At 39.6% G+C, this 27,202-nt stretch overlaps 1 long non-coding RNA gene across 4 annotated transcripts in view; it reads left to right on the top strand.

Annotated features, from left to right (window-relative positions):
- The window catches only part of LOC129655050 (uncharacterized), a 157,271-nt gene that overhangs the window by 77,460 nt on the left and 52,609 nt on the right, over positions 1-27,202 (top strand). For 3 of the 4 annotated variants that reach the window (XR_008715733.1, XR_008715730.1, XR_008715731.1), the window contains exon 2: positions 3,027-3,141. This is a non-coding gene — a long non-coding RNA (uncharacterized LOC129655050). Of the gene's footprint in view, positions 1-3,026; positions 3,142-12,393; positions 12,674-27,202 lie in introns of those variants that run through there. The other variant, XR_008715732.1, reaches the window with a different exon arrangement.

Raw genomic sequence — 27,202 nt, 5'->3', positions numbered from 1 at the left:
AGTTTTTTGGAACTCAGACAGCCACTCCTTCAATTACATGGTTTATAGTTGCTTTTGCACTATCACAGAAGAATTTAGTTTTGACAGAAATCCTATGACCCACAAAACCAAAAATATTCACTTTCTGACTGTTTACAGGAAAAGCTTGCTAAACATTGCTAGTTGATTAGACCATGGAAAGGCCAAATTTCTAGGTTTAAATTTGCATTTCCTATATCCAGTCCCAGAAATCTCCCATGTCAGTTGTTCTCTCTGGTCAGATAATATTGCACATGGCCTCTGCCCATATTTCTATAACATTTTTCCTGCCAAGCACAGCAGTACTAAAATAATAATAAACAGTGGTTTGAATTTTTTGTAGATATTTTATTTGTGTTTTGAATGTAAAGCATGAAATACATTTGGTTCTTCAAAAAGAACAGAGATATTTGGGAGATGATTGAATCTGGGTTGCATTAGGAAGTCAATTAATTATTTACTGCATCAGTACGATGCATATTTGCATAAATAAAACACTTTCCAAACAAACATAATCATTTTCCACTGCACTTTCTAAATAAAAGAGATTAATTTCACATTTTTAAAGTACAAGACCACCCCCATGCCATGTGAGGTATAAACTACTCTCTGAAAGTTATATATATAAATGTAAACATCTGAATAATTAAACACATAAATGCACAGATTATAGATAAACATCTCCATAGAAGATGTTGCTAATTAATTGTGCCAGTTGTATTAGAGGCATCATTCCTCAGCCTCTAAAACATGCCTTGCCTTTTAGGCATGTTGGAGTAAATATGGTGAGCATAAGGGAACTGATTTTTCATTTTTAGAGTGTTCATACCGTCAGTGAAGAGGGGGGCAGAGGATAAGGTGGTTGGATACTATCACTGACTCAATGCACATGAACTTGAGCAAACTCCGGGAGATAGTGGAGGACAGGGAAGCCTGGCGTGCTGCAGTCCATGGGGTCACAAAGAGTCGGACATGACTTAGTGACTGAACAACAACCCTCTAACTAGTTGAGGACATGACTGCCAACTTCACATCAAAAGTCACTGGGGCTCAAATGGTTTCAGTGTGTGGGTGGATGTGTTCTGTACCACAGAATATTATGTTTCACTTGAGTATCTTCACAGCAGCTTGATACAATCTCAAATTGCTCTTTTTAAACTTTTACTATAAAGTGTCCCATATCCCTACTTCTCTCTCGAGTCCCAGCTGTCTCATCCTCCTTTACCATAGACTCTTTCTTGCTTGCGTGTTGGCCTCTGGGTCTCTGATTACTTTGTCCTCTGTGTCCCAAAGCACTTACTTCTCATATAACTCTTATTTGGCATTTCCTGTGTCCCTAACTACACTGTATGTTCTTTTGGTGCAAAGGATGAATTCTGTCTGCCTTGCAGTCTTAGCAAGAAGCGTAACAGTCTACAAATAGTAAGCTCTCAGAAAACTGCTGCTGATGAGAGCATCATGCTGTTTGTGTGCTAAGTCATGTCCAGCTATTTATGGTCCTGTGAACTCTAGCCCGCCAGGTTCCTCAGTCCATGGGGATTCTCCAGGCAGGAATACTGGAGTGGGTTGCCATGCCCTTCTCCTGACCCAGGGATCGAACCCATGTCTCTTATGTCTCCTGCACTGGCAGGCAGGTTTTTTTACCACTAGCGCCACCTGGGAAGCCCCATTGTGCTGTTTAGGTTTTTCATTTTGCTCATTCTGATGGTTTTATTCTATCTCCATTTATCGCTGGATCAAATGGCTTAAACCAGGTTTTGACCAGGTTGCTTTTTGTTTGTTTTCCCTTCTCCTTCTTTTAAATTGATATTTCCTGTTGGTATCCAACAGGCCTGAACCATTCTCTCTTCTGCCAGACACCACCAAGCCCTACCTTGCCTTACTTTGTTCTTTGATTGTCTATCCTTCCTTCAGGAAACTTTCAAGAATTTCCTCTAATTATTTTCACCTTGTTAGCCCCATCTAGGGGCCAAATTTATCTCGGACTCAATCCTGTAATTATAGCTGACTCTTGTTTTGGTGGGTGGAGGAGGAGACGGGTGCTTAAGTCTGTGGTTGTGGCTGAAAAGTGAATGTTGGACAAATAGTTCTAAAATTTCTTTGGTCATCTTGTTACTTCCTCTGGGTCCCACATGCTCCTTATTTGTAGCTCTGTTTGGCTACTTCTTTACTCTGTGTTACCTTAGAGTTAGCCATCAGGAAAGCCCCTGGTGGCTCAGACAATAAAGAATTCGCCTGCAATACAGGAGATGCGGGTTCAATCCCTGGGTCTAGAAGATTCCCTGGGGAAGGCAATGGCTACCCATTCCAGTATTCTTGCTTGGAGAATCTCATGGACAGAGGAGCCTGGAGGGCTACATTCCATGGGGTCACAAAGAGTCAGACACGACTGAGCAACTGTGCACATACATACGTTAGAGTTGGTTCTCTCTCCACCCTTGTTAGACTTTGAGAATTTTGAAAAAAAGAGTGTGGACATGTTTCTGTGGCATACCAGCTCAGCAGGGGGAGAAGTTTGCAGTAGGTACTCCAAAGTTTTTGGAGTTTAAATAAAACATTCTTCTTTGCCCTGGAACTAAGTTTATCTTGTGAGTAAGGACTATTTCTACTATGCAAAGAGCTGCTGTTATTAAATATTATAAAATTGTCATCTGGATTCACTGCCAGCCTAAAACCTTCTTCAAAAAGATCAACTCCTTATTTCTTAAAGCATATGTTCCTAAATCGTTTGAATGATAATTACTTAGTAATACTAAATGTTTCAAAAGATTTATAATGTGATTCACATATTGAAAAAGTATTTATAGGAATCTTTATAATTTAGTTGTATCATTTGGCCAAGTTAACCTCTGTATGCCTACGTTTTTTTATTCTGTAAAATGAGGATAATTATTGTGGACAAACCTCAGTGTCCTTTTTCTTTTTAGTTATTCCTGGTATTTCTACCTCTACTCCACAGCTTTCCTCTACCCACCACTGATGGGATCTAATATTTTCACTATTCACAGGATTCACCAGATTTCTTCTGTACATGGGGACAGCTCCTATGGTGGAAAATGGCAATTTACGTGGAATAAGGCTTCTACCTGACCTTACCTGTGTGTCCTCTGCAAGCTTATCCAGGTAAAAATGGGAAAATCAAGGTGATGGAATCTGAGGAAAGGTAGAGCAATGATTTTGTGGCAATTTAAGTCATTTGAAACAACAAAAGATTTTACCTGAAGCCCAAGTTGTAAGGTAATAGTTAAACTCCTTTCCTGGATGAGCTGTGTCTTTCAGCAAGTATCCATCTCAGGTTTCACTAAATAGAATTCTGACTTAAAATATCTGCCCTAAATCTACTTTGAGCAAGACTTAAAACTGGACTACTAAAGAGACGGTGATGTTCCAAGTGTCCCTTGTGGGGATGACATTTATTGGGGGAGATGTTGGAAATCAGCAAGGTCAAGACTATGAATGAAGCTGACCCCACAGGTGCAAGGCTTGTGGGTTTCAGTTCCAGTCTCACTCTTCAGAGGTCGCTGACAGCCACCCTCGAGGCACCATCTGCAGGTCTATGGGAAAGACAGCAGATTTCAAATACGTGGGAAAGAAAGAAGTTAAATTTGAAAGTTGACTTAATTATACTCTCTGCTTTCGGAGAGCTTCCTCTTTGTACTTCTCAACTCATTTTTTACCCACACTGCCGAACAATTTTGGCATTTGATTCCCCCCCAAACTACTGGTTCCTGGTTTCGATTTCTGTACCTATTTGAGAAATACAAATAGGGTTAGATCTCATTGAGAAACACAGGAAAGTTACTTTATGGTTCAGGGTCTTGCCAGGCTCAGCAGATAACTTTTCATGAGGGCAAGGCGACTGCTGTGTGCGTCTATGTCCGTGTCCAGGGAACTCTAAGATCTTTGTATGCACTGTCACATTCATTGTGCCTGAGGCAGGCTGGAGGCATGCATTATTGTAAACATTTCTTTAAAGCTCTATTCGTAAATATAAAAGAGGTAAAAATGTTGTCTATGTGTCAGTTAGGTACATTTTAAAAGTGACACTGAAAAAAGCTATGGATTTTAATAATAATGTTCTTTCACCTTTTTTTTTTTTAATTGGAGGATAATTGCTTTATAACATTGTGTTGCTCTGCACTGTACCCTTTTCACTCTGTTGAGAGGGGATAAGAAGGTCACTTATTATCAATCCCAGGACAGGTTTCCCTTAGGAGAGAGTATTATAAAGGATGAGAACATAGTGTAGAAATTAGCACTTAACTAAAGGAGGGGCATGTTATAGATGCATCCTGGGAGACTGGCTACTGACTGGAAGGTGTCTCCAAATTGATTGGAGTAATACCTTCACGCTTTGCTGATTCCATTCTTTTGCTTTGGCCAAAAACCCCTCACATTTTTATCTTTGGACCTAATTAGAGACACTGTAGAACTTTAAACTGTAATGATACTGCTTCTCCAGGTACCTAATAAAAGTACTGGGTTAAGAATGAATTAATCTGAACTATTTCCCCACTCTGCTGCTGTGACTTTTTACTGGGTGCATTGCTAGACACCTCTAGGCCCGAGTTCCTTCACCCGCACAATGGGGGTGAGGGACTCTATCACCAATCCCTCCCAGCTTCAGTAGTTTCTAGAAGTATATAACATGCTTTATTGCTTGCTGTGCAGAAAGGAACATGCAGAGTATATCAGAGTTTCTTCTTTGTCTGAATCTCCCTTGCAGGCTTTCTCTCTTTCTCTTAAAATCATAGCTGTAATTTTAAAAATCTTTACTCAAAACTCTCTATGCTTGTTGTACAGAAAGGTTAGAAAATAGAGACAAATGAAAATAATAAAAACTATGCATAATCTCACCACTCTTGGATAACTACTGTTAACAGTGTAGTATATATTCCCTCTGACATTTTTTTTAGACATTTAAACACACACACACACACCCTTTAGTTATGGGTATGGATATGAGGATAACTTAATAAATATGAGGATATTTATTTTTATTAAGTTTGAGAAACCATCACTGCTAGATGTTCAGGACACATCCCGAGTTTGGAGGGGAAACAGGAAGATCCTCTGCTTCTTTTCGGGATTATGTGTCAGTCCATCCAGGTTTGCCTCCGATGGACTTTCTCTGGCCTCCTTGCCTCCCTTTTTTCTGTTCTTTAAAATTCCATTTTAAAAATTTTATTAAAGTATAGGTTCTATACAATATTATATGTTACAGGTCTACAATATAGGCATTTATAATTTTAAAGGTTATACTCTATTTATAGTTAATATAAAATATTGGCTTTATTCCTTGTGGTGTACAATAGATCATTGTAGTTTATTTTATATTTGATAATTGTATCTGTTCATCCCCTGAATGTGAAAGTTACTCAATTTTGTCCAACTCTTGTGACCTCATGGACTGCAGCCCGCCAGGCCCTTCTGTCCATGGAATTTTCCAGGCAAGAATGTTGGAGTAGGTTGCCATTTCCTACTCCAGGGGTTCATCCCTTACCCCTATACTTTCCCTCTTCTTTTACTTCTCCCCACTGTTAACCACTGGTTTGTTCTTTGTGTCTGTGAGTTTGCTTCTGTTTTTGTTATATTCATTAGTATGTTGTATTTTTCAGATTCCACATGTAAGTGATATCATATAGTAATTGTCTTTCTCTGTCTGACTTATTTCACTTAGCAAGATGCCCTCCAGTTTCAGCTATGTTGCTGCAAATGGTAAAATTTCATTCTTTTTTATGGCTGAGTAGTATCCCATTGTGTATATCTTTATCCATTCAGGCACATGCACATTTTTGTCCATTCACCTCTTGATCGACACTTAGGTTGCTCCCATGTCTTTGGCTTTCTTCTTGTATCTTAGAATTTTTTGTCTTCTTTCTCTCTCACCTAGTTTATTTGTTTGATTGACTTCCCCTCCTTGGAGAGGTGGTACTAGCACTTTCATCCTGATCTTTCTTAGAAGGAACTTTATACAGAGTTAATATTTACAGGGCAAAAAAACCCCCCACTTTGGTTATATTGTTGCCTTGTATAGCATAAACCCAGTACCTTACTAGGTTAACAGATTCTCTGTCTCTTTTTTTCCTATCTTAAAAAGACACAAACAAAATAAAGTGGAATAAAAAAATGACTTTAACAACAACAATATGGCATAACAAAAGCAAAACTCCTCCCAGGAAGGACTAGAAGACAGGAAAAATAAAGAGAGGAGGAAGGAAGGTAACTCTGATTTGCTTTGTTTACATTTGTAAATACTCTCTTAATATTTTATATTTTAAAAATGTGATCATATTTTATATAGTTAGAAATTTACCTTTTCACATAATAAATCCATCACGAACATCTTTCTACATCACATAATAAATACCTATCATATATTTAGTGCTTGCGTATTTTTGCAAGGGAAGAAATAACTTACCCAGCTTATCCCCATTATTTTTGCTGATGGAAACAATAATAAAAGAATTATGTTGGATGAACAGACTAGGGTAATGGCATAAGTATTCATGTCTTTGTTAAGAGTCCTTTATGTCCATGGTAGGTATATGCAAATGTGTGGCCATAGTCCTGGCAGGTGTTACAGCAGATCATGACCCTGTAGTTGAGCTAGCAGCATAGTGCTCCAGGGAGTCACCACTAAGTGACTGGAGATGACAAGCTACATGGACTCTAGGCCACTCTACTTCTCTGGGTTCCCACATTGCCAGAAGCAGGAATGACATAGTGTTAGAATTGGTCTCATGTTGAAGAACACAGCCAATTCTTTTATATTAGTATGTTTATATGAATCCTACTGAGTTGACTCTTGGTAGAAAGAGATAGGTTGGTATTATGAAGTGAATGTGTCCTCTCCCACAAAGTTACATGCTGAATCCCCAACCTCCAATGTGACTGCATTTGGAGATGGGGCCTTTATGGATGTAATTGCGGTGGCATGTGTGTGTGTATATGCATGCTCAGTCATGTCCAATTCTTTGCGGCTCCATGGACTGTAGCCCACCAGGCTCCTCTATCCATGGGATTTTCCAGGCAAGAATACTGAAGTGGGTTGCTGTGCCTTCCTCCAGGGGATCTTCCTGACCCAGGGACTGAACCTGTGCCTCTCATGTATCCTGCATTGGAACACAGAGATAGTGTTTCTCTCTGGAGCAAAGGACAAATATACTTATTGCCCATTAGAAAAGGCTTTGGAGCCCTAAGTTTAGGGTTCTTCTTTTAAAATACAACTCTCAGACTTCCCTGGTGATACAGTGAATAAGAATCTGCCTACCAATGCAGGGAACATGGATTTGATCTCTGGTCTGAGACAATTCCACATGCCACAGAGCAACTAAACCCATGTGCCACAAATACTGAGCCTACATGCTGCAAGCTTATGCACCTAGAACCTGTGCTTTGCAACAAGAGAAGCCACCACAGTGAGAAGCCTGCATACCTCAACGAGAGAGTAGCCCTCGATCTCTACAACTAGAGAAAGCTTGTGTGTAGGAATGAAGACCCAGTGCAATCAGAAAAAAAGACAACTCTCTGTATATGTACACACTCATCTGGGCCCATCCATATCACTTTTGGGGACTTGGGGGCAAGTGGAACTGATGAACATATGCTAATACTCATGCTGCCTGCTGCCCCATGTGCCATGAGGTCCTCTGTCTCTGAACTAGGTTACTCATGTCTTCACCAACATCCATGAAACTTGTTCGTCTACAAGTTGGTTAAAATCTCAGACCCTTTACAGTCTCTAATACATGTTACTACTGTTACCATCAGAATTCTCATGTGAAGACTCATTATCCTCTTGGTTCTAAGATGTATTAACATCATAAAAATGAGGCAGATGAAGTCTTGTTAAAGGATAGGGGAACCATAAAGAAATACGCCTGAATTTAAAAACTTGATGTTGCTTGTAAAAAATTTACAGGTCTTACCTGAATTTGTTGTTTTGGTCAATGACTCCACTCAGGATCTTTGTGTAGGACTTCAAATCAAGAATAATTTGAGTCCCTCTCCCCCGGGACAAACCTACTGGACACTTATAGTCCAGACACATTTTAAGCTAGGCTAGAAAGAGATTGAGCTAGTAGAGAGAATGGAGTAGTGGGGATTCTCACTGGTGTTTTTGCTGATTTTTTTTTTTTTTTGCATGTGGAATGCTCAGTTGAATAAAGAACTATAGATTCTGCAGATATAAATGTGAAGAACATGGAACTTCATTGACTCAACAGTGATGTGTAAGACTCTGCCACATACCTTGCTCTAATGAAACTCCTACATTGTATTGAGTTGTACTCAATATAGTGATATTTTCAAAGAGGTGCTTATTAAAAATTCTGACTTCTGGATCTCACCCCAGACTTAATATATGGGAATCTTGGAGGTGTTAGCTCAGGTATCTCATTTTTTAAAAGATATCAAGTGTGTGTGTGTGTGTGTGTGTGTGTGTGTTTTCAGTGTTATTTATTTATTTGGACCTTCCCAGTGGCTCAGTGGTGAAGAATGTGCCTCAATGCAAGAGATGCAGGCAGGAGAACTGGATTCGATCCCTGGGTGGGGAAGGTCCCCTGGAGTAGGAAATGGCACCTCATTCTAGTATTCTTGCTTGTAAAGTCCCATGGACAGAGGAGCCTGGTGGGATACAGTCTGTGGGGTTGCAAAGAGTTGGACATGACTGAATAACTGAGCACACATTTATTTATTTATGTATGGCTATGCTGGGTCACTGGGTCTTCACTACTGCACGGGCTCTCTCTAGTTGTGGTGAGTGGGGGCTAGTCTTTGTTGTGGTGCGTGGGCTTCTCATTGCAGTAGCTTCTCTCATTGCAGAGCATGGGCTCCAGAGTGCAGGCTCAGTAGTTGTGATGCATAGGCTTAGTTGCTTCGAGTCATGTGGGATCCTCCCGGACCAGGGATCGAACTGGTGTCCTCTGCACTGCAGAGTGGGCTCTCAACAACTGGACCATGAGGGAAGCTCTGGTATCTCATTATTGACAAACTTCTCAGCTTATACTTAGACACACTAAAGATTGAGAATCAGTGTATAGATTAGGGCATCAGGAGAGAAGCCAGGTGATGAGGATCACTGTGATTCTGGTGGGAAATATGATATGGTATGTAGTGCACTATAGTATGAAGAAGGCAATGGCACCTCACTCCAGTACTCTTGCCTGGAAAATACCATGGATGGAGGAGCCTGGTAGGCTGAAGTCCATGGGGTCACTGAGAGTCGTACACGACTGAGCGACTTCACTTTCACTTTTCACTTTCATGCATTGGAGAGGGAAATGGCAACCCACTCCAGTGTTCTTGCCTGGAGAATCCCAGGGACGGGGGAGCCTTGTGGGCTGCTGTCTATGGGGTCACGCAGAGTCGGACACGACTGAAGCGACTTAGCAGCAGTAGCAGCAGCAGCAGCACTATAGTATGATGTAGAGCAAAGTGAGTGTGATGGTTAATTTTATGTGTTAACTTGGCTAGGTCACTGTACTGAGATATTTGGTAAAACATTTGTTTCTGTGATGATGTCTTTTTAGATGAGGATAGCATTTAAATCACTAGACTTTGAATAAAGCTGGTTGCCTTCCATAATGTGGGTAGGTCTCATTCAGTCAGTTGAAGGCTTTGTTAGAAAAAGATTGGCCTCCCTAGAAGAGAGAATTCTGCTAGCTGACAGCCTTTGAACTTGAACTGAAATTCTTCCTTGAATCTCCAGCCAGCTGGCTTACCCTGCAGATTTTGAACTTGCTGACCTCCACAAGCACTCTCTCCCAAGGGCTCTGTTTCTTTGCAGAACACTGATGATACACCATGGTACAAGGATTACCTTGGGGGAGTGTGAGGACATGATCTCTGATTCTCAGAATGAGAATTTAAAAATTTTGTGTTTGCATTTAATAATAATCTTAAAAATTAGATATTCATATTCAGGATCATCTGGATGTTCATTTCCCATCAGGGGACCATTATATGATATCGGTGATGAAGTCTGTGATAGGGTTATGACTGTTGGAGCCAGTTGACTGTTTAAAGTGACAGCATTATAATTTTTGGTGTATTTTCAAAACTTGAGTACACAGACTTCAGTGTAGGGTTGCCAGATAAAATACAAGAGGCCCAGTTAAATTTAAATTTCAGATAGGCAACAAATAATTTAATATAAATATGTCCCAAATATTGCATGAGGCTTATTTATATATAAATATTACATATTTACATGAATCATTTTTGTTGTTTATTTGAAATCCAGATTTAGCTGAGAATCCTGTATTATTATTTGTTAAATCTAGCAATCCTCATTTTGAGATCTATTTCCAGAGACTTCTCAGATTTGAAGGTGTTCTTTGCATGTATTTGTGCGTGTGACTGCATGTGTATTTTAGGCAGGTAGCTGGTGCTTCTTGATTATCATATTTTTTCATAGTTAGCTCTATATTACTCTTCTGCATCCTCTGTTTCATCGATCTCTGTGAGTTTTATTGATGTTAACCATACTCTTGAGAGACCTCTTTGGATTCAGAAAGTTCATATTGATTTACAACATGAGTTATTTTTTCTGCCTATTATAGTTGAGGTTTCTCTGTATCTGGGTTCACTTAGGAAACCAAATGGCATAAGAAGATAGAGCTTGAGAAATTTGGGTTTACAGCAAAGGGAATGGATCTGTAGGAATAATTTTGATTGATGTATATTAGCTTGACAAAAATCCCTTTTTTTGTCTTTTTCATAATTTGGATTTTTTTAAAAAATCTTTCATTGAATGTGACTGAAGCACATGGTGAAAATATTATCTTTCAACTCTCCTCTGTAGCCCCTACATTGGCCTCAAACTCAACTATTTCCATTTTCTACCTCACTGAAATACCTTCCAAACATCCTTACAATGTTAACATCCAATTTTACAGTGACTACTTTTTCAATGGACTGTCTCCTAATTGCTTCTGGGATGTTTTCTGGGTGCCAATGGCTCTTATTCATTTTATGTGAATTACTTTTGGTCTCAGAGAGTGTGCCCTTTTTATGTCCTTGCTCTTTCCACCTGGTCTCTAATTTTTAATGTCCAGAGTTAAGAAAATAATAGGATATTTTACTCTTGGACTGTAAGTGGTCACTGTTTATTCTCCAGATAAAGTGTAACACACTTTCTTCTTAAAATTGACATTATAGTTATATGCTCATTTCACATAACCATTGCAACTGTCTTATAACCCGTAATCTAGGTTCATAAGTGAAAGCTGATTCTGTATCTGTAGGAAAAAAATTCATTTCTGTGGCATATGCATTAAAAACCACATGGCTTTTTAATTTTGTTCTTTTCTAAGTGCTCTCATTTACTTTAAAATCTAATTTAGGTGGTGATTTAGAAGAATGAAACATATTAAAGTAAAACCAACCAAAATTAAAGTTATTTTATAGAGGAGGGGTGAGGATCCCATTATGGTTTCTTATTAAAGCACTCTTAGAATAGTTCACAAGACAACATATAAAGTTAAAGAATGACAGCAGCTTGCCCCAGTACTTTAATTTACTATATAGATATTGTCTTTCATTCTAGAAGATGAATTTCCTTCCAGAATTCAGATTTAGAACTGAGATATTTCTTTTAATACTCAATCTGAATTCTTTCAACCAATTGGAAATCTTGAAGAAAAAAAAAAAGGAATGAATGCCATTAATACCATCTAAAGTGTTTTTGGTCCAGCTAATATTGTCTAATATTATCTCTAATATTGTCATAAACACACACACATCTTTGCATATACATATATAGACACATATCTTCTTTCAGATGCCCAAACTTTCATTTTTATTTAGCTTTACAGTTTAATAAAGACACCCAGGACACAGAACCCATCTCAACAATGACACCATTTCTCACTTATTACTTTGCTTTGATGTTTAATAAAAGACCTAGTAGGCATGTAGGGCAGATATAACTACATTTAATTCCCATTTTATAGGTGAAGAAAGTGAGGATCACAGAAGTTAAGTTCTTTGTGCACTAAAAAGTGACAAGGTGGGAACCAAAGTCCAGTCCTTTGACTCCAAGTTCTGTTCTCTTTTCAATACAGTAAGAGTTGTCATGAGCTTTATCAGAGATAATGTGTGAAAAAACTCTAGAGTATTAGTCATTATAATATATTCTCCAACTCACTTTCCCCCAAATTGGCTAACTATAAGATTCCCTTGGGAATTTGTACTTCTGAAAACACACTTCAGGTGATTCTGATGATCAGCTAGAATGGAAAAAAACCTCTTAGGTCATATTCTCAGAAAACCAACTGATTGGTGATGTCAGTACCCTGTAGATTGTGCGTTTCATCCATGGGGGTTTCCTACTGCCTACCTTCAAGTTGTAAAGTCTTATTCTCTTTATAGGAAGACATCATGGAGGGGGAGCCTGGTGGGCTGCCGTCTATGGGGTCGCACAGAGTCGGACACGGCTGAAGCGACGCAGCAGCAGCAGCAGCAGCATGCTAATAGAAATTGTTATCTTTACCTTCACACCTTCTACTTTTAAGCAATGGAATAGGTGTCATTGGCATTGTCTAAATGTGAGGGAGGTAATGTTATCACCATCTTACAGAATACAATGCTGAGGAGCAGGAAGCATAAGTAACTTTCCCAAAGGGACTGCCGTTAAATAAATTGATTTGGTTGACATAAGGTTGATTATTAGTTCATTCGTGATAATGTTCTGGAGTAACTGAAGCATTTTCAAGTTCTGACATCAAAAGTTATCTTTCAAAAAGAAAAGCACACTACCTCTTTCATTTAAGCAGTTTTATTTAGAGATTTTCCAAAGTCCCTTTCTTATAACACATACACACACACACACACACACACACACACACACACGCACACGCACAAACAGTTATTTAGGGAAAAAAAAAATGAAACCTGATAGTTTAAAGGTGTTATTGCTGTTATTTAATAGAACAATTTGTTTATGTAGTTGAAGAACAACTTTAAAAGGACTTTCCAGACCATATTTTCTAGAAACCTTAAATATTTCAGTCCATCCTGGGAAGAAACATTTGCTTTTGGAAAAGGCTGATGCTTTAAGTAACGTACTTTCCTTTGATTCCCTTTTCTACCTGGGGAAGAACATGTCTTATTCATCATTCAATGTGTAAAGTTTATTGTTACTCCAGAGTTAAATCCAGAAAATAGTTTTAACCATACTGTGCCAAGTTCAAAGCCAGGTCTTAGAGTCAGCTATAATTTGAGCAAAACAGTAGTAGTTACAGCAGATGCAGCTTTTCCTTCAGCCTAGCCAGAATCTTACTGTGTGCAAGTTACTTTATCACTCTTGTCAATATGACCGGTCACCCCTGTCTCACAACAGTAATTGCAAAAATCAATGTGTCACACTTCACTTCCCTGGAAAGCAGCGCTGAGGATCTATCAATCACCAGCAACCGCAACAGACACCATTCATGTCACCTGCACCTTTCTCCTTTGTCCTCTCCAGCTCTCTCAGCCTAAGGGAGAGAAGCCTAGGTGAGTGTCCCCTCACTGGGCCCTGCTTATCTGACAGCAATCAATGGATATTTAGTGAACATTCATAATGAACACCTGACCCTGTCTCGGGTGTCAGCTCCCATCTTGCAAGCCTTTGCTGTAGTTTATTCCCTCTTTCTGGAAGGTTCTCCTCAGCAATCTTCACCTGACTAGTTTCATCTTGTCACGCAAAATCTTAACTAAGGTTTTCAATGTCACCACCGCAAAAACATCTTCTTTCTGGACATGGGGACACAGCAGAAGGCGAGGATGGAATGAGCTGAGAGAGTAGCTTTGACATATATACACTGCTATGTGCAAAATAGATACCTAGTGGGAAGCTGGAGAAGGCAATGGCACCGCGCTCCAGTACTCTTGCCTGGAAGAATCCCATGGATGGAGGAGCCTGGTAGGCTGCAGTCCATGGGGTTGCTAAGAGTCAGACATGACTGAGTGACTTCAATTTCACTTTCATTCATTGGAGAAGGAAATGGCAACCCACTCCAGTGTTCTTGCCTGGAGAATCCCAGGGACAGAGGAGCCTGGTGGGCTGCCGTCTATGGGGTCGCACAGAATCGGACACGACTGAAGAGACTTAGCAGCAGCAGCAGCAGCAGCAGCAGTGGGAAGCTGCTGTATAGCATAGGGAGCTCGGCCTGGTGCTCTGTGATAACCTAGAGGGGTGAGATGGCGGTGGGTGGGTGGAAGGGAAGTTCAAGACGGAGGGGATATATGTATATTTATAGCTGATTCATTTGTTGTACAGCAGAAACTAACACAAACTCCAACAAACTCCAACAAAAAATAATTAATTGGAACCCCCCCACCCCCCAAAAAAATGATGTTCTTTCAATCTAAAATAAACATCTGGTCACATTCTGTCATATGGTCCTATTTTAATTTTCTACATAGCATTTATTATTATCTGTTATTTTTCTTATCTTAAAAAATATATTTTCTGTTTCCTATTACTACAGTGTATTTACCACAACAGATGGAAACTTCCCTTTCTTGTTATCACTCAAGCACCTAGAATATTTCCTGGCACATAAACATTTGTTAAATGAGAGACTTAGGATACAATGATGGAACAGAAGTGGACATGGTTCCTGATAGGTGGGGCTGCTTGTAGTTTAGCAAGGACAATAGACATTAACCAAAGAATTCTACAGTTTAATGCAAATTTACATCTATCATTAGTGTGGAGATAGAGCCATTCTAGGAGGACTTAGTAATGGCGTAATTAACTGTAAAATGGAGGTCATCCTGGGATCCCCAAGAAAGGGCAATGAGGAGAGATAAAATCTAAAAGAAGAGGTGAAAGAGGTTGAGACAAGTAGGGAGATTGTTTAAAACCAAGGAACTTCTGTGTTTCAGGTTTTGTGGTTGGAGGGAACACGCTCATTCAAGAAAAAAGCCAGTGTGATTGGCTTGCAGAGGGAAAGTGAAAAGATAGTTCTGATGAGGCTGGACAGGCAGGTGGGATCCAAGCCAAGGCAGGATCTTGTGGACAGTATTGGGCATTTGCATCTTTAGTCTAGGATTGATGGAGAGCCTCTGATGAGTTTTAAATAGTAGTGGAGAATGGTGTGATCAGATCTGCAACTTGAAAACAAATCACTGTGCATTGTAGAGAGTAGACTATTTAGTGATAGTTTACATAGGAAAAGCAATGTCATCATTCAAGCAAGAGATGTGGGCTGTTTGGGTTGGGATACTGTAGAAGAGATGTAGTGCAGAAAGATTCAGGAACTATTCTGTAAGTCAAGTCAGTAAGATGTGGTTTTGGGGTAGCTATCGGGGCAAGAATTGATGCTTTTGAACTGTGGTGTTGGAGAAGACTCTTGAGAGTCCCTTGGACTGCAAGGAGATCCAACCAGTCCATTCTGAAGGAGATCAGCCTTGGGATTTCTTTGGAAGGAATGATGCTAAAGCTGAAACTCCAGTACTTTGGCCACCTCATGCGAAGAGTTGACTCATTGGAAAAGACTCTGATGCTGGGAGGGATTGGGGGCAGGAGGAGAAGGGGATGACAGAGGATGAGATGGCTGGATGGCATCACTGACTTGATGGACGTGAGTTTGACTGAACTCCGGGAGTTGGTGATGGACAGGGAGGCCTGGCGTGCTGCGATTCACAGGGTCGCAAAGAGTCCGACACGACTGAGTGACTGTACTGAACTGATTGGGGCAAGAGAGAGGAAGGTGTCCAGGATGATTCTTAAACTTCTTATTTGCTTATCAGAATGGAAGCTTGTGTCATTCACTGATAATGGTCCCAATAAGAAGATCACCGAGGTGGGGTGTTGTGAGGCTGGAAACAATGAATTCAATTGTGTGTTATGTTCTTTAAAATGCCTTTGAGACATCCAAGTAGATACATTTAGTAAGCAATTGGTTATGTGAGTCTGGAACACCAAAGAAAGTCTGTACTAGAGAAATACCCACAAATTTGAGGGTCATGTGTAATAGTTATTTATTTGGATGTGCCTGGTCTTAATTGTGGCATCTGGGATCTAGTTCTCTGACCAGGGATTGAATCCAGGCCCCCTACATTGCAGCCAGTCTTAACCCCTGGACCTCCAGGAAAGTCCCTGGGAGACTTATCTAAATAGGTGAAAATAGAAGTTGTTGATGTAGATATGATAGCCTGAATATAGAAATTGGGGACAGAAAGGCTAAGACATAGACTTGAGGAAGTTCCATCATTTAATGTCATTTAATTACTGGATAGAGAAGAATGATCATGCAAAGCAGATAGAGGAGGAAGTTCCAAACAAGAGGCATAAACCTAGAGACACTTTTGTCATGGAAGCCAAGGGAAGACTCATCCATGTTAGAAGCTGAGTACAGACTAAAAAATACCTTGTCTATATCTCCCACTAAACAAATACTTTTTAAATCAATGAATGAATATTAAACAAAAGATATGAAATCTTCAATAGATAGGGCATTAAGGGAAAATAAAAGTGAAAGTGAAAGCCGCTCAGTCATGTCTGACTCTTTGTGACCCCCATGGATACAGTCCATGGAATTCTCCAGGCCAGAATACTGGAGTGGGTGGCCTTTCTCTTCTTCAGGGGATCTTCCCAACCCTGGGATCAAACCCAGCTCTCCTGCATTGCAGGCGGATTCTTTACCAACTGAGCCACAAGGGAAGCCCATTTAAGGGAAAATGGGGAAGTCATAACATAATGTGGGATTGAGGAGAGGAGTGGAGATTTCTGAAAATGTATCCATCATGAATGATCTTTCTGGTCAATTATTAGTGTTAGACTTAAAATACAGACTAAATAGATCACCTCTCTGTCTTCTGAACATTGTGTGGATATAATGGCAAATTCCAGAAGGGGCTGCTGGTGAAGAGGAATAGTAGGCCCTGTGTTATCTGGGAGGGGTAACAGAGGAAGCAAGGTGCAGGTGTGTTTGGCTGACATTTTCTGGGGCATTCTTTGCTGCTGCTGCAAAGTCACTTCAGTCGTGTCCAACTCTTAGCGACCCCATGGACTGCAGCCCACCAGGCCCCTCCGTCCATGGGATTTTCCAGGCAAGAGTATTAGAGTGGGGTGCCATTGCCTTCTCTGGGAGCACTCTGATCAACAGGGAATTCCATACGTACTGCTCTATATCCATTTGAGGTGCAGGCTTTAGAACCTGGTGTGAAACATTGCTGCTTTGGCTAAATATGCATTTGTGTTAATCACTCTGGCAAAGACTTAGATTACATATGGTGGGTATTATCTGTAATAACCCTTAAACTTCACTGGCTTTGCCCGGTGGAATTTGTCTCATTTTTATAGTGTTTTTGTGTAGGTGTATAGTAGTTAGCATTCCCTAGGATGATTTATAAACTCTGGGTCCTTCTGGCTTGTGGATCTACTGTCCCTTAAAGCCATAGAGGCTCTGTTGAATCCTCTGCTTCTAGTTGGTCAGTGCAAGAAGGGAGATGAGCGAGCATTATGACAGTTTTTTTTAGCATACATATCTCCTACTTATAGTCAGAAGACTATCCTGGGGCCACAGTCCACTACCAGGGAGGCTGGGCTGTATAATCAAGTAGAAAAGAAAACAGATTTGATAAACTTATCCATCTCTCTCCTAAGGGTCTTTTTTTCATTTGTTCTGCTATTTTGAGGGCCTAATTAAGCTCTAGTACCTGGAGAGGGTTCTTAAGAGTCCCTTGGACAACAGAGAGATCAAACCACTCAATCCTAAAGGAAATCAACCCTGAATATTCATTGGAAGGACTGATGTTGAAGCTGAAGCTCCAATATTTTGACCACCTGATGCGAAGAGGCGACTCACTGAAAAACTCCCTGATGCTGGGAAAGACTGAGGGCAAGAGGAGAAGGGGGCGAGAGAGTACAAGAAGGTTGAATGGCATTGCTGAATCAATGGATATGAGTTTGAGCAAACTCCAGGAGATAGTGAAGGACAGGGAAGCCTGGCGTGCTGCAGTCCATGGGATTGCAAAGAGTTGGACACTCCTGAGCCACTGAACAGCAACAACAACCTTCTTGCCAGAGAATTTTTTCTTTACTCAATATATTTTATTTCAAAAATGAAATATATTTACTAAAATATATGTTTCTGCCTACTACTCTTAACTTTTACTTAAATGTCTTCTCTTCTCAAGAGAGAAAAAGATTTGGTGATGATTTTCCACAATTGTCCAATGATTATCTTCCAGCCAAAATTCTCCACCTCTGGCAATCAAGCTGGTTTACTTCCCCAAAACTATTATTTCTTTCTGACTTTACCTTTGAGTATTTTATGAGTTCTATTTCAACAAGATTTTGGGGGAAGGATTTATAGCTTGGTTTTTGTCTAAAACAGTGGTTCTTAAATGTTCAGAATTGCCTAGAGGGCTGGCCCACAACCAGAAGTCCTGATTTTCTGGGTGAGAGCTGAAAATTTGCATTTCTAACAAATCCCTAAGTGATTCTCAAGCTACTCATTCAGAAACCAAACTTTGAGAACCTCTTTTCTAAAATAAACTGATTTTTATTTTTCTTAGAGAGGATATCCTGCTTTCCCAACCCTGAGATTTGATTCACATGTGAACTAACCTAATAGAAAATACATTTTAAAATCAGAAAAGAGCTTGGAATTAGAAAATCTTAATCCTTGTTTTGAAGCAGCCACTTTTAAGTTTGTAGTATGAAAGTATGCAAGTCATTCTACTTCTTGGGTTTCCATTTCTTTATTTATAAAATGATGATAATAACACCTACTTTGCCCGGAACAAGAGATTTTGTCCCAGACTAATCAGGTACAGAACAGCCAGGAGACTGGCTTGTTTCTATGAAGAGGGAGATTTACAACCCATCAGAAAGCTTCCCTGGGGGCTGATCACCCACAGGGAAAACTATTATGTATCCTCCACAAAAGAGGCTGCCTTCATTTTCTGCAAGGTGGTATACTCCCAGCCCTGGGACCAAATTTCAGAACAATGAGGTAGCCATGATGTTGAAAGGTTAGCACTGCATCCTTGCGATTCTTGATGCAGCTCTGTGACAGAATCACTGCGTAGCTTTGAGAAAAATTCCCAGGCCCTGGTCCCGGGCATTCTGAGGTGGGGCCTGGGTGTCCAAGTGTGTCTTATGTGCTAACCAGGGTTGAGAACCTTCCTGTGGGAAACAGACTGGTCGTGTCTGTCAGCGAAGTGGGCTGCACTGTGACTTCCAGCTTATAGACGATAGGCACGTTCTGTGCACAGCTAAGTTTGAGTGCATTCGGGATATTAAATTCCCATGCAGTGAGTGCTCTATCATAGGACAAATGAGCGTGTCAGAGCGGACTTTTTAAGGCTCTGTGTTATTATGTTGAATGATAAACTGCTTGCAGGTGATTAAACTGCCTCCACAGGCTTAGGCCTCACTTCTTTTGCTTTTCAGGTGGTGCCATCTATCTTTCTGTTTCTCCACCAAAGAGAAAGCACACGTGCTGAGTTGCAGCAAACCACTCCAGATATGAGAGAAGTAGGTTGAAGAAGATGCCTCATGCTTAATTTTCCTAGTCATGCAGAACTAGATCAAATCTTGTATAACCATGTCATAAGACATTGGGCATCTATAAATAATCTTGTGTTTTAATATCTGATTTTGAAGTTTTATTTTGGCTTTTCTCACTAGGATAAAGGCAGGCAGAATGGTCATTGTGAGAAGGAAGTGAAACAGTCTGGGTATGAGATTCAAATGCTGCTATGGTCTCTGGTGGTTTCTCTGTATGTGTCACTTGGACTTCTATTGTTTCAGCAGAAAAATGGGCCAAAACTCACATTGTTTATTTGATAAAGGGTTGCTTAAACTTGCTCTGTGTGTTTTCCATGTTTACATTTTTGAAAAACTACTGTTAACCTATTTGACATTAAAATAATCTGGCCTGAATAACATTTATCTCAGAATAACTTTCATTTGGTTCATACATCGGCACTAGATGACTTTCAATGATTCCTGAAAGAGGCAACTGGAAAAGACAAATTGTGGAACTTTTGAAGAACTGAACTCCAGAGCTTAATGAATGCTTTAGGAACAAGGTCTGTTATTTTCTTCAAATAGTGTACTGATAAGGAAAGAGCAGCTTTGTAATGACTCTGTTATTTTGATAATTTTGACTGTCTAGAGATGATGAAGAATTTTCATCAGACTGTTGTCTATGATCAGTGCTTTCTGATTCCACCCTTTTCCTCTTCTTTAATTACCTCTTAGCTGTGGATTTTTGATGACCTAGGTTTGATTTAGATGATTACTTCTGAAAAAAACTGTTATCATCCCTGTGGTGGCATGGAGGCTCCAGAGAAGGGAGAGGTGGGACAGAATCGTAGTTCAAGTCATTATATTTAGTAGGAAACCGGGGCTTAGAGCAAAATAGGATCAGGATCCTCAAGGGGTAATGAGTGACACCCAGGACAGAACTGGCCTCAGACTCTGGACAAGTCTGAAACAGCTCATGTCAACTGAAGGTACCATTCCCAAGTTCCAGCCATGGACATTGGAGAGTACACATGGGGTTCCCCAGCCTGGTGTGGGATCTGAGGCTCTGGGAACAAAGGCTGGCTCTGTATTTTTTTTTTTTTTAAACTTTTTATTTATGTAAAGAACAGATTTTTGGACTCTGTGGGAGAAGGCAAGGGTAGGATGATTTGAGAGAATAGCATTGAAACATGTATATTACCATATGTGAAATAGATCGTCAGTCCAGGTTTGATGCATGAGACAAGGTGCTCAGGGCTGGTCACTGGGATGACCCTGAGGGATGGGATGGGGAGGGAGGTGGGAGGGGAGCTCAGGATGGGGAACACATGTACACCTGTGGCTGATTCATGTCAATGTATGGCAAAAACCACTACAATATTGTAATTAGCCTCCAATTAAATAAATTAATTTACAAAAAAAAACACCCCTTTTTATTTTGCAGTGGGGTATAGTCGATTGACAATGTTGTGATCGTTTCAGATGAACAGTGAAGGGATTCAGCTACATATACATGTAGCCATTCTCCCCAAACTCCTCTCCCATCCAGGCTGAAGGCTGGCACTGTATTGCGTTATACTGGAAACTGACTAGAGGAGGTTTAGGTTTTTTCTTGTTTTACTGCCAGGAGGAGAGGGGAAAGACTAACTTGCAAATCAGGTGGATGAAAATTGAGACTAAGAAAGATTTGCTTGTTGTAGGCAACCCTTTTGTCTGTTGTTGTTGTTTAATGTTTTTGAATAGAGGCAGGTAAGGCTGAATTCCCTTCTGTTCTTCAGGAATTCTTTTAAAAGTATTTTGTTCTTGTCTTAGACTGAGACTGAAGATTTGACACCACACATTACTGTTATCACCTTTTTCAGCTGAAATGCAGACTTCGGAACTGGATGTGGCATGGAATAATTTTTCTGTCTAATTAGCCCTAGAACTCTACGTTAAAGGCTCACAATGCGTGTCCTTTGGCATGACATCAGTCCGCCGTTGACTCTGATTGTCAGCAGGATTCTTATTATTTGGGCCAAAGCATTTTGCCCAGAGTTTTTGTGTTCAAAGTGAACTTCTGTGTAAGGGAAAGAAAGCCTTTTTGTTATTATTGTTCCTCTTCTTTGGAATTAGCACTTATCTAAATTAATCCTCTCTAACTTCTCACACTCCTCTAATAGGTACACTTCCTAAACTGCTTTAGTAACCAACGGAAAGGGGAGTGGTAGTCTTCTAATTAGCTTTCTAGAGATAGAAAATTCCCAGCTATTAAACCCAAGCTGTATCTAATGTGGGGTTTCAGCCTAATGAACAGTTGTAAGCATGCTGCCTTCCCACACGGTAGAACTTGATGGAATCTCTGGTTTACAACCGCTGCTTATTGATTAAACAACTAGACTGTTTTGATGCTGATTATTTCTGTTGTTGCACCCATCATCTTAGGTTTGGAAGAATTATTACAGATATTCACGATTTAGAGTTATTAAAAGTCACTATTCTATCCCCTTACCCACCTTATGCTGATAACATCTTTACAACATCTCCCCCAAGTGGTTGTCTTGATCATGATAGAACCCACCTAACCAGAACGAGGAGAAAGCAGACTCCAGAGTCCAGCAGACTGTTATAACTTAGTTATTCCTTAATACAGTTTATTTAAAACCATAGTGACCTCTAGCTTAGAAGAGGCCCTAAATATACAAATAGATAAGTTGATATAAAATGTGGTGAATGCTTTGATAGAGGCACAGATGCACAAACTGTTTTTAAAACAACTAACTGCATGGGAGAACATAGGAAAGAATTTGTCTTGAAGTGTAAGTAGATGTGCTTAAGTGCTTAGGGAAGAATATTTCCAGAGAAAAGGTAAAGGTATAAAAATATGGAATCTAGGAAAGACTGTGGTAAGACAGTGAGAAGTTCAGAATGGCTGGATGAAAGGTGCAGTGGTGAGAGAGAACAGCTTGAGCCAGGCTATTAGGAGCTTAGTTTTCCCAACAAAAAGTTGGATTTTATCCTATAAGAAGAGATTTTAAAGGGTTTAAAACATGGGAGTGGCTTGATCAGATTTCAGTTTTCTCAAGATAACCTCAGTGGTAGTTTTGAGGACTCATTTTATGAAGGAGGGACTAACTCAATGATATAGGTTGGATATAAAGTGCTCTGCACTCCAGTGTTCTTGCCTGGAGAATCCCGGGGACCGGGGAGCCTGGTGGGCTGCCGTCTATGGGGTCGCACAGAGTTGGACACGACTGAAGTGACTTAGCAGCAGCAGCAGCAGCAGCCCTGCTGTCAGCCCATGTGCCCTATTTTGGTTCAGAAAATAGGGTCACTGTCTATAGAGCCAGCCTTAACTGGTTGTGGTAGATTCTTGTAAATGTTACATCTAATGTTGTATGAATACTGGGAAAGTGAAATAGGAAATTGTGGAAATTATTTGGATTGTGCAGGGACATAAAAATTGACTTGAAATACTATCTTAAAGAATTTTAAGATGGGAAATACTTAGCTCATTGAGCAAGTTTTTTTTTTTTTTTTTTTTTCCGCCTTGAAATGTTCAGTTTTAATTTGGTTGGACATTGTCTGAGGCACATGCTCAGTAATTTGATGATTTCAGCAGTATGTTATTCTGTGATATTCTTATGGATCAGAAAGTCATTATATAGGACAAAATGAAACCACATAAGTAATGTAGTTGGAAAAGGAAAGGTCAAAATAATATTATGAGAGGCATTAGAAAATTGATAGAACTCATGTTCTATTAGCTGGAATGTGGAATTACTACTCTCAAACCAGTATGGATGGTGCATTTTTGATTGCCTTTCAGGAAATGCGTTGGTGCTCAGAAGGTGAGGTGTCTTGAACTTTTTGGCTCTTCTCTGCATTTTCTTCTGCCTTATGAGTTTTATACTATCATGAAGTTTATACTATCTGCTCATTTTGACTTTCTGGCTAACTAAGTCCCAATTCTCAGCATGTGTAAACAAATACTCCTAAGATAGATAATGTTACAAACAGAAATGTGTGTGTTTCAGAAAAAGATGAGGGACAAATATGCCTGGATTAAAGCCATGAAACAAATCCTCAAATATCTTTTCTAATAGGCTTCCGATAGTTTATTTTTATTCATGATACATATTTATTTAGTAGCATCCCCGCATGGAGGAAAGTAGATTTTTACCAACCAACAGAAGAGTTCAGTCTGGACACTGGTTGTCACTCCTGTGGGGCTGGCTGGCTCCTGTGCTTTGTCATCTCCCAGAGGTTTCCTGATAAGGAAATGTGTGCTGGTCAGAATTGATCTCTGGCATTATTGTCAATGGCACCCATGATTTGGCCCACAATGGCATGTTTTCTTGTGACTAGACTGTGATTGCACCCTATCGTTTCGTATTTGCGGGCTGCTCCATCAAGCTAATAAAGCAGCTGTTTCTTATGTATGACATGCTGTGTTGCGTGACTGACGGATAACTGCAGCATTTTAAGTCTTGCGCTAGATTCTCCATTATGCTGCCAGCCTGTCTGTTAAGCCTCTATCAAAATGCTTCCTGTTATGGACTGTCAGAAGCAGAAGTCAGTTGTTTTTGAGTCCAAGCTAGTCTGAAGTCTGTAAGGTACTGCCAGATTAGAAGGCAGGGGTAGATGAGGAGAAGCTGAAAAGAGGCACTTGAGGGCATTGAAAGTAAGCGCAAAATTTATCTTTTTCATAGCCCCACATATGTGGATGTAGATAGAGTAGCTTCTGTAGAAACTATAATTCAGTGTGAGCTGGAATAGTCCTTTCTATGAGGCTTGAAGACTCGTTAGAAGAAAGACAAGGACAGGTGACTGACACTCATTAAACACTTTGTGTACAGCGCTGTGGTATGTTCTACTGCACATATTAGGTCATTGATTCTCAAATAATTCTGAGAAACAGGATTTCTACTCCCTGCTCCTTTTATTTTTGTTAACATGTGAGAAACCAGCTTTGAGAAATTGTGGAACTTTCTTGCTTTTCACAACTAGAACAGTTTTGTGGTCCTTCCTGTGCCCTTTCCATGATCTCCTCGGTGCTCCCAGCTGACCAGCTCCTCAGGGGAAAGCTCTGTCCCTGGAGAAAGCTCTGGAGATTCTCAGAGAGGACTTGACAGGCCTCCAACAATTTGCTTCCTGGGAGGTTTCAGTGGCTCAGTGGCTAGAGACTGTTCATCCTAACAACACAAAAGCAGATTTCAGTGTAGTTTGTTTCGATTAATAAGTTATACACACTGTTTATATCAGTGGATCATGTGGAAATTTAAAAAGCATGTTTATGGAATCATTATTTTATGTCTTAGAGTTATGTAGAACACAGCCTGAAAACTACAAGCTTAACATATTTCAGTAAATAGGTTAACTGCTTCCACATGTATGTCTCCCTATCTTTTCTTACCTTGAACTCTTGACCTTCTTACATTTATTCGTGGTCATTCATTAGCTCCAGGGAAGGATTTTAAAGCATAGCTCTACAACAAGACTGAAATTCTTGGCTTATGAGTTGCAAGAACCTGGAATTTGAGCATCAGGAGGCCTTAGTTTTGAGATCAGTGGGTGGAATTTATGCCCTAAGTGATAGATTTTGAAGAATATACTGTGAGTCAGAGGCTTTTTTCCCTAATATCAAGATAGATAAAGATTCTTTGTGATGATGAGAGAGAGGAGATGAATCATAAGGTACACACAGAGCACTGCTGATGTGTCTCCTGGGAAGGATCCAACATTCTTTCCAGACTCATAAGGCTTAATAATTTTAAAATATAGTTTTAAACAGAATTGTGTATATTTAAAGTGTACGGTATCATGATTTGATATATGCACGTGTATAGTGAAATGGGGCTTCCCAGGTGGCACTAGTGGTAAAGAATCCACCTGCAGTGCAAGAGGCACAAGAGATGCAGGTTCGATCCCTAGGTTGGAAAGATCCTCTGGAGGAGGAAGTGGCTCCCCACTCCAGTATTCTTGCTGCAAAAATCCAATGGACAGAGGAGCCTGGTGGGCTACAGTCCTTGGGGTTGCAAAGAGTCAGACTCGACTGAGTGAGCACACAGTGAAATGACTATTGTAGTCAAGCTGATCAGCATGCTGCTCCTCAGACACTTATTTTTGTGTGTGTGTGATGAGAACACCTGGAATCTACTCTTACCATAGTTTCAATATTCAATAGAGTATCATTAACTATAGTCATCACACTGTATGTTGGTCTTTAGACTTGTTCATACTAAATCATGGCAACTTTGTACCTTTTGACCACTATCTCCCTTATTTCTCCTCCCCCACCCTGATCCAGCCTTTATTAACTTATGGACTACTCTCTGTTCCAATGAATTCAACTCTTTTTTTTAAGGTTCCACATATAATTATGATCCTATTTTCTCTATGTGACTGACTTGTTCTCCAGTTTTACCCATGTTGATGCAAATGGAAAGATTTCCTTCCTTTTCATAGCTGAATAATATGTGTGTGTGTGTATGTGTCTGTGTCTGTGTAACATCGCAAACTCTGAACTTGGATTAAAATGATGTTGTATTGCTGGTTTCCCCAGGTGCTTGGCAAAAACGTTATAAAATCCTACTTGTTTTGTTGTTATTCAGTTGCTCAGACATGTCCGACTCTTTGTGACCCCATGGACTGTAGCACACCGGGCTTCCCTGTCCTTCCCATCTCCTGGAGCTTGCTCAAACTCATGTCCATTGAGTCAGTGATGCCATCCAACCATCTCATCCTCCGTCATCCCCTCCTCATCCTACCTTCATTCTTTCCCAGCATCAGGGTCTTTTCTAATGAGTTGGCTCTTTGCATCAGGTGGCTGAAGTATTGGAACTTCAGCTTCAAGATCAGTCCTTCCAATGAATATTCAGGATTGATTTCCTTCAGGATTGACTAGTTTGATCTCCTTACAGTCCAAGGAACTCTCAAGAGTCTTCTCCAACATCACAGTTCAAAATCCTATTTGGAAGATAATAAATGGGTAATTCTAATAATTTTCAAATGACATATTTAATGATAAACAATAGCATTTTATTGTTATTATTAATTATTATTAATACTTAATAATACTATTATTAAATAAGTATTAAATAATGTAAATATTGTAATACATGATAGTGATATCATATAAATAATATAATATTAATATTATAATGATATAAATATTATTATTAATATTTACTATTTAATAATAAATAACCAATAAAACATCTAAATGCAAAGAAGAAAAACTCCTTTAGGTGAGAAACCACAGTTAATAGAAGCAGATCCACAAAGACTGTAGATACTGAAATTATCAGACACAAACTATGAAACTATGGTTACTATGGTTCTGAGAAAATAAACACAAATATAAAATCATGGCGGGTAACTGAAAATTATGAAGAATAACACAGCACATTAAACTATAAATTTTAGAACTCACTTCAACAATTGAAATGAAGAACACAATGAATGAGTTTAATAGTAAATTAGATAAAACCGATAGAAATTTAGTGAACTTAATGATATGATGGAAGAAATTAATCACAATTAAGTAGAGAAAGCTGATTTATGGAAAATATTGAAAGAAGGGTAACAGAAATAGAGAATTCAGTAAGAAGTGCTGCCCTAAGTGGAATCTAAGAAGAAGAAAGAAAGAGGATGTAGATGGAAAGATGGAAAGAAAGAAAGATGGAATATCTGAAAAGGTAATGTCTGAGAATTTTCTGTAGCTTATGA

Source organism: Bubalus kerabau, chromosome 6, assembly GCF_029407905.1.
Source record: "Bubalus kerabau isolate K-KA32 ecotype Philippines breed swamp buffalo chromosome 6, PCC_UOA_SB_1v2, whole genome shotgun sequence".
NCBI lineage: Eukaryota > Metazoa > Chordata > Mammalia > Artiodactyla > Bovidae > Bubalus > Bubalus kerabau.
The sequence above is the reverse complement of the archived record's forward strand: the minus strand, read 5'-3'. Positions and strand labels throughout refer to the sequence as shown.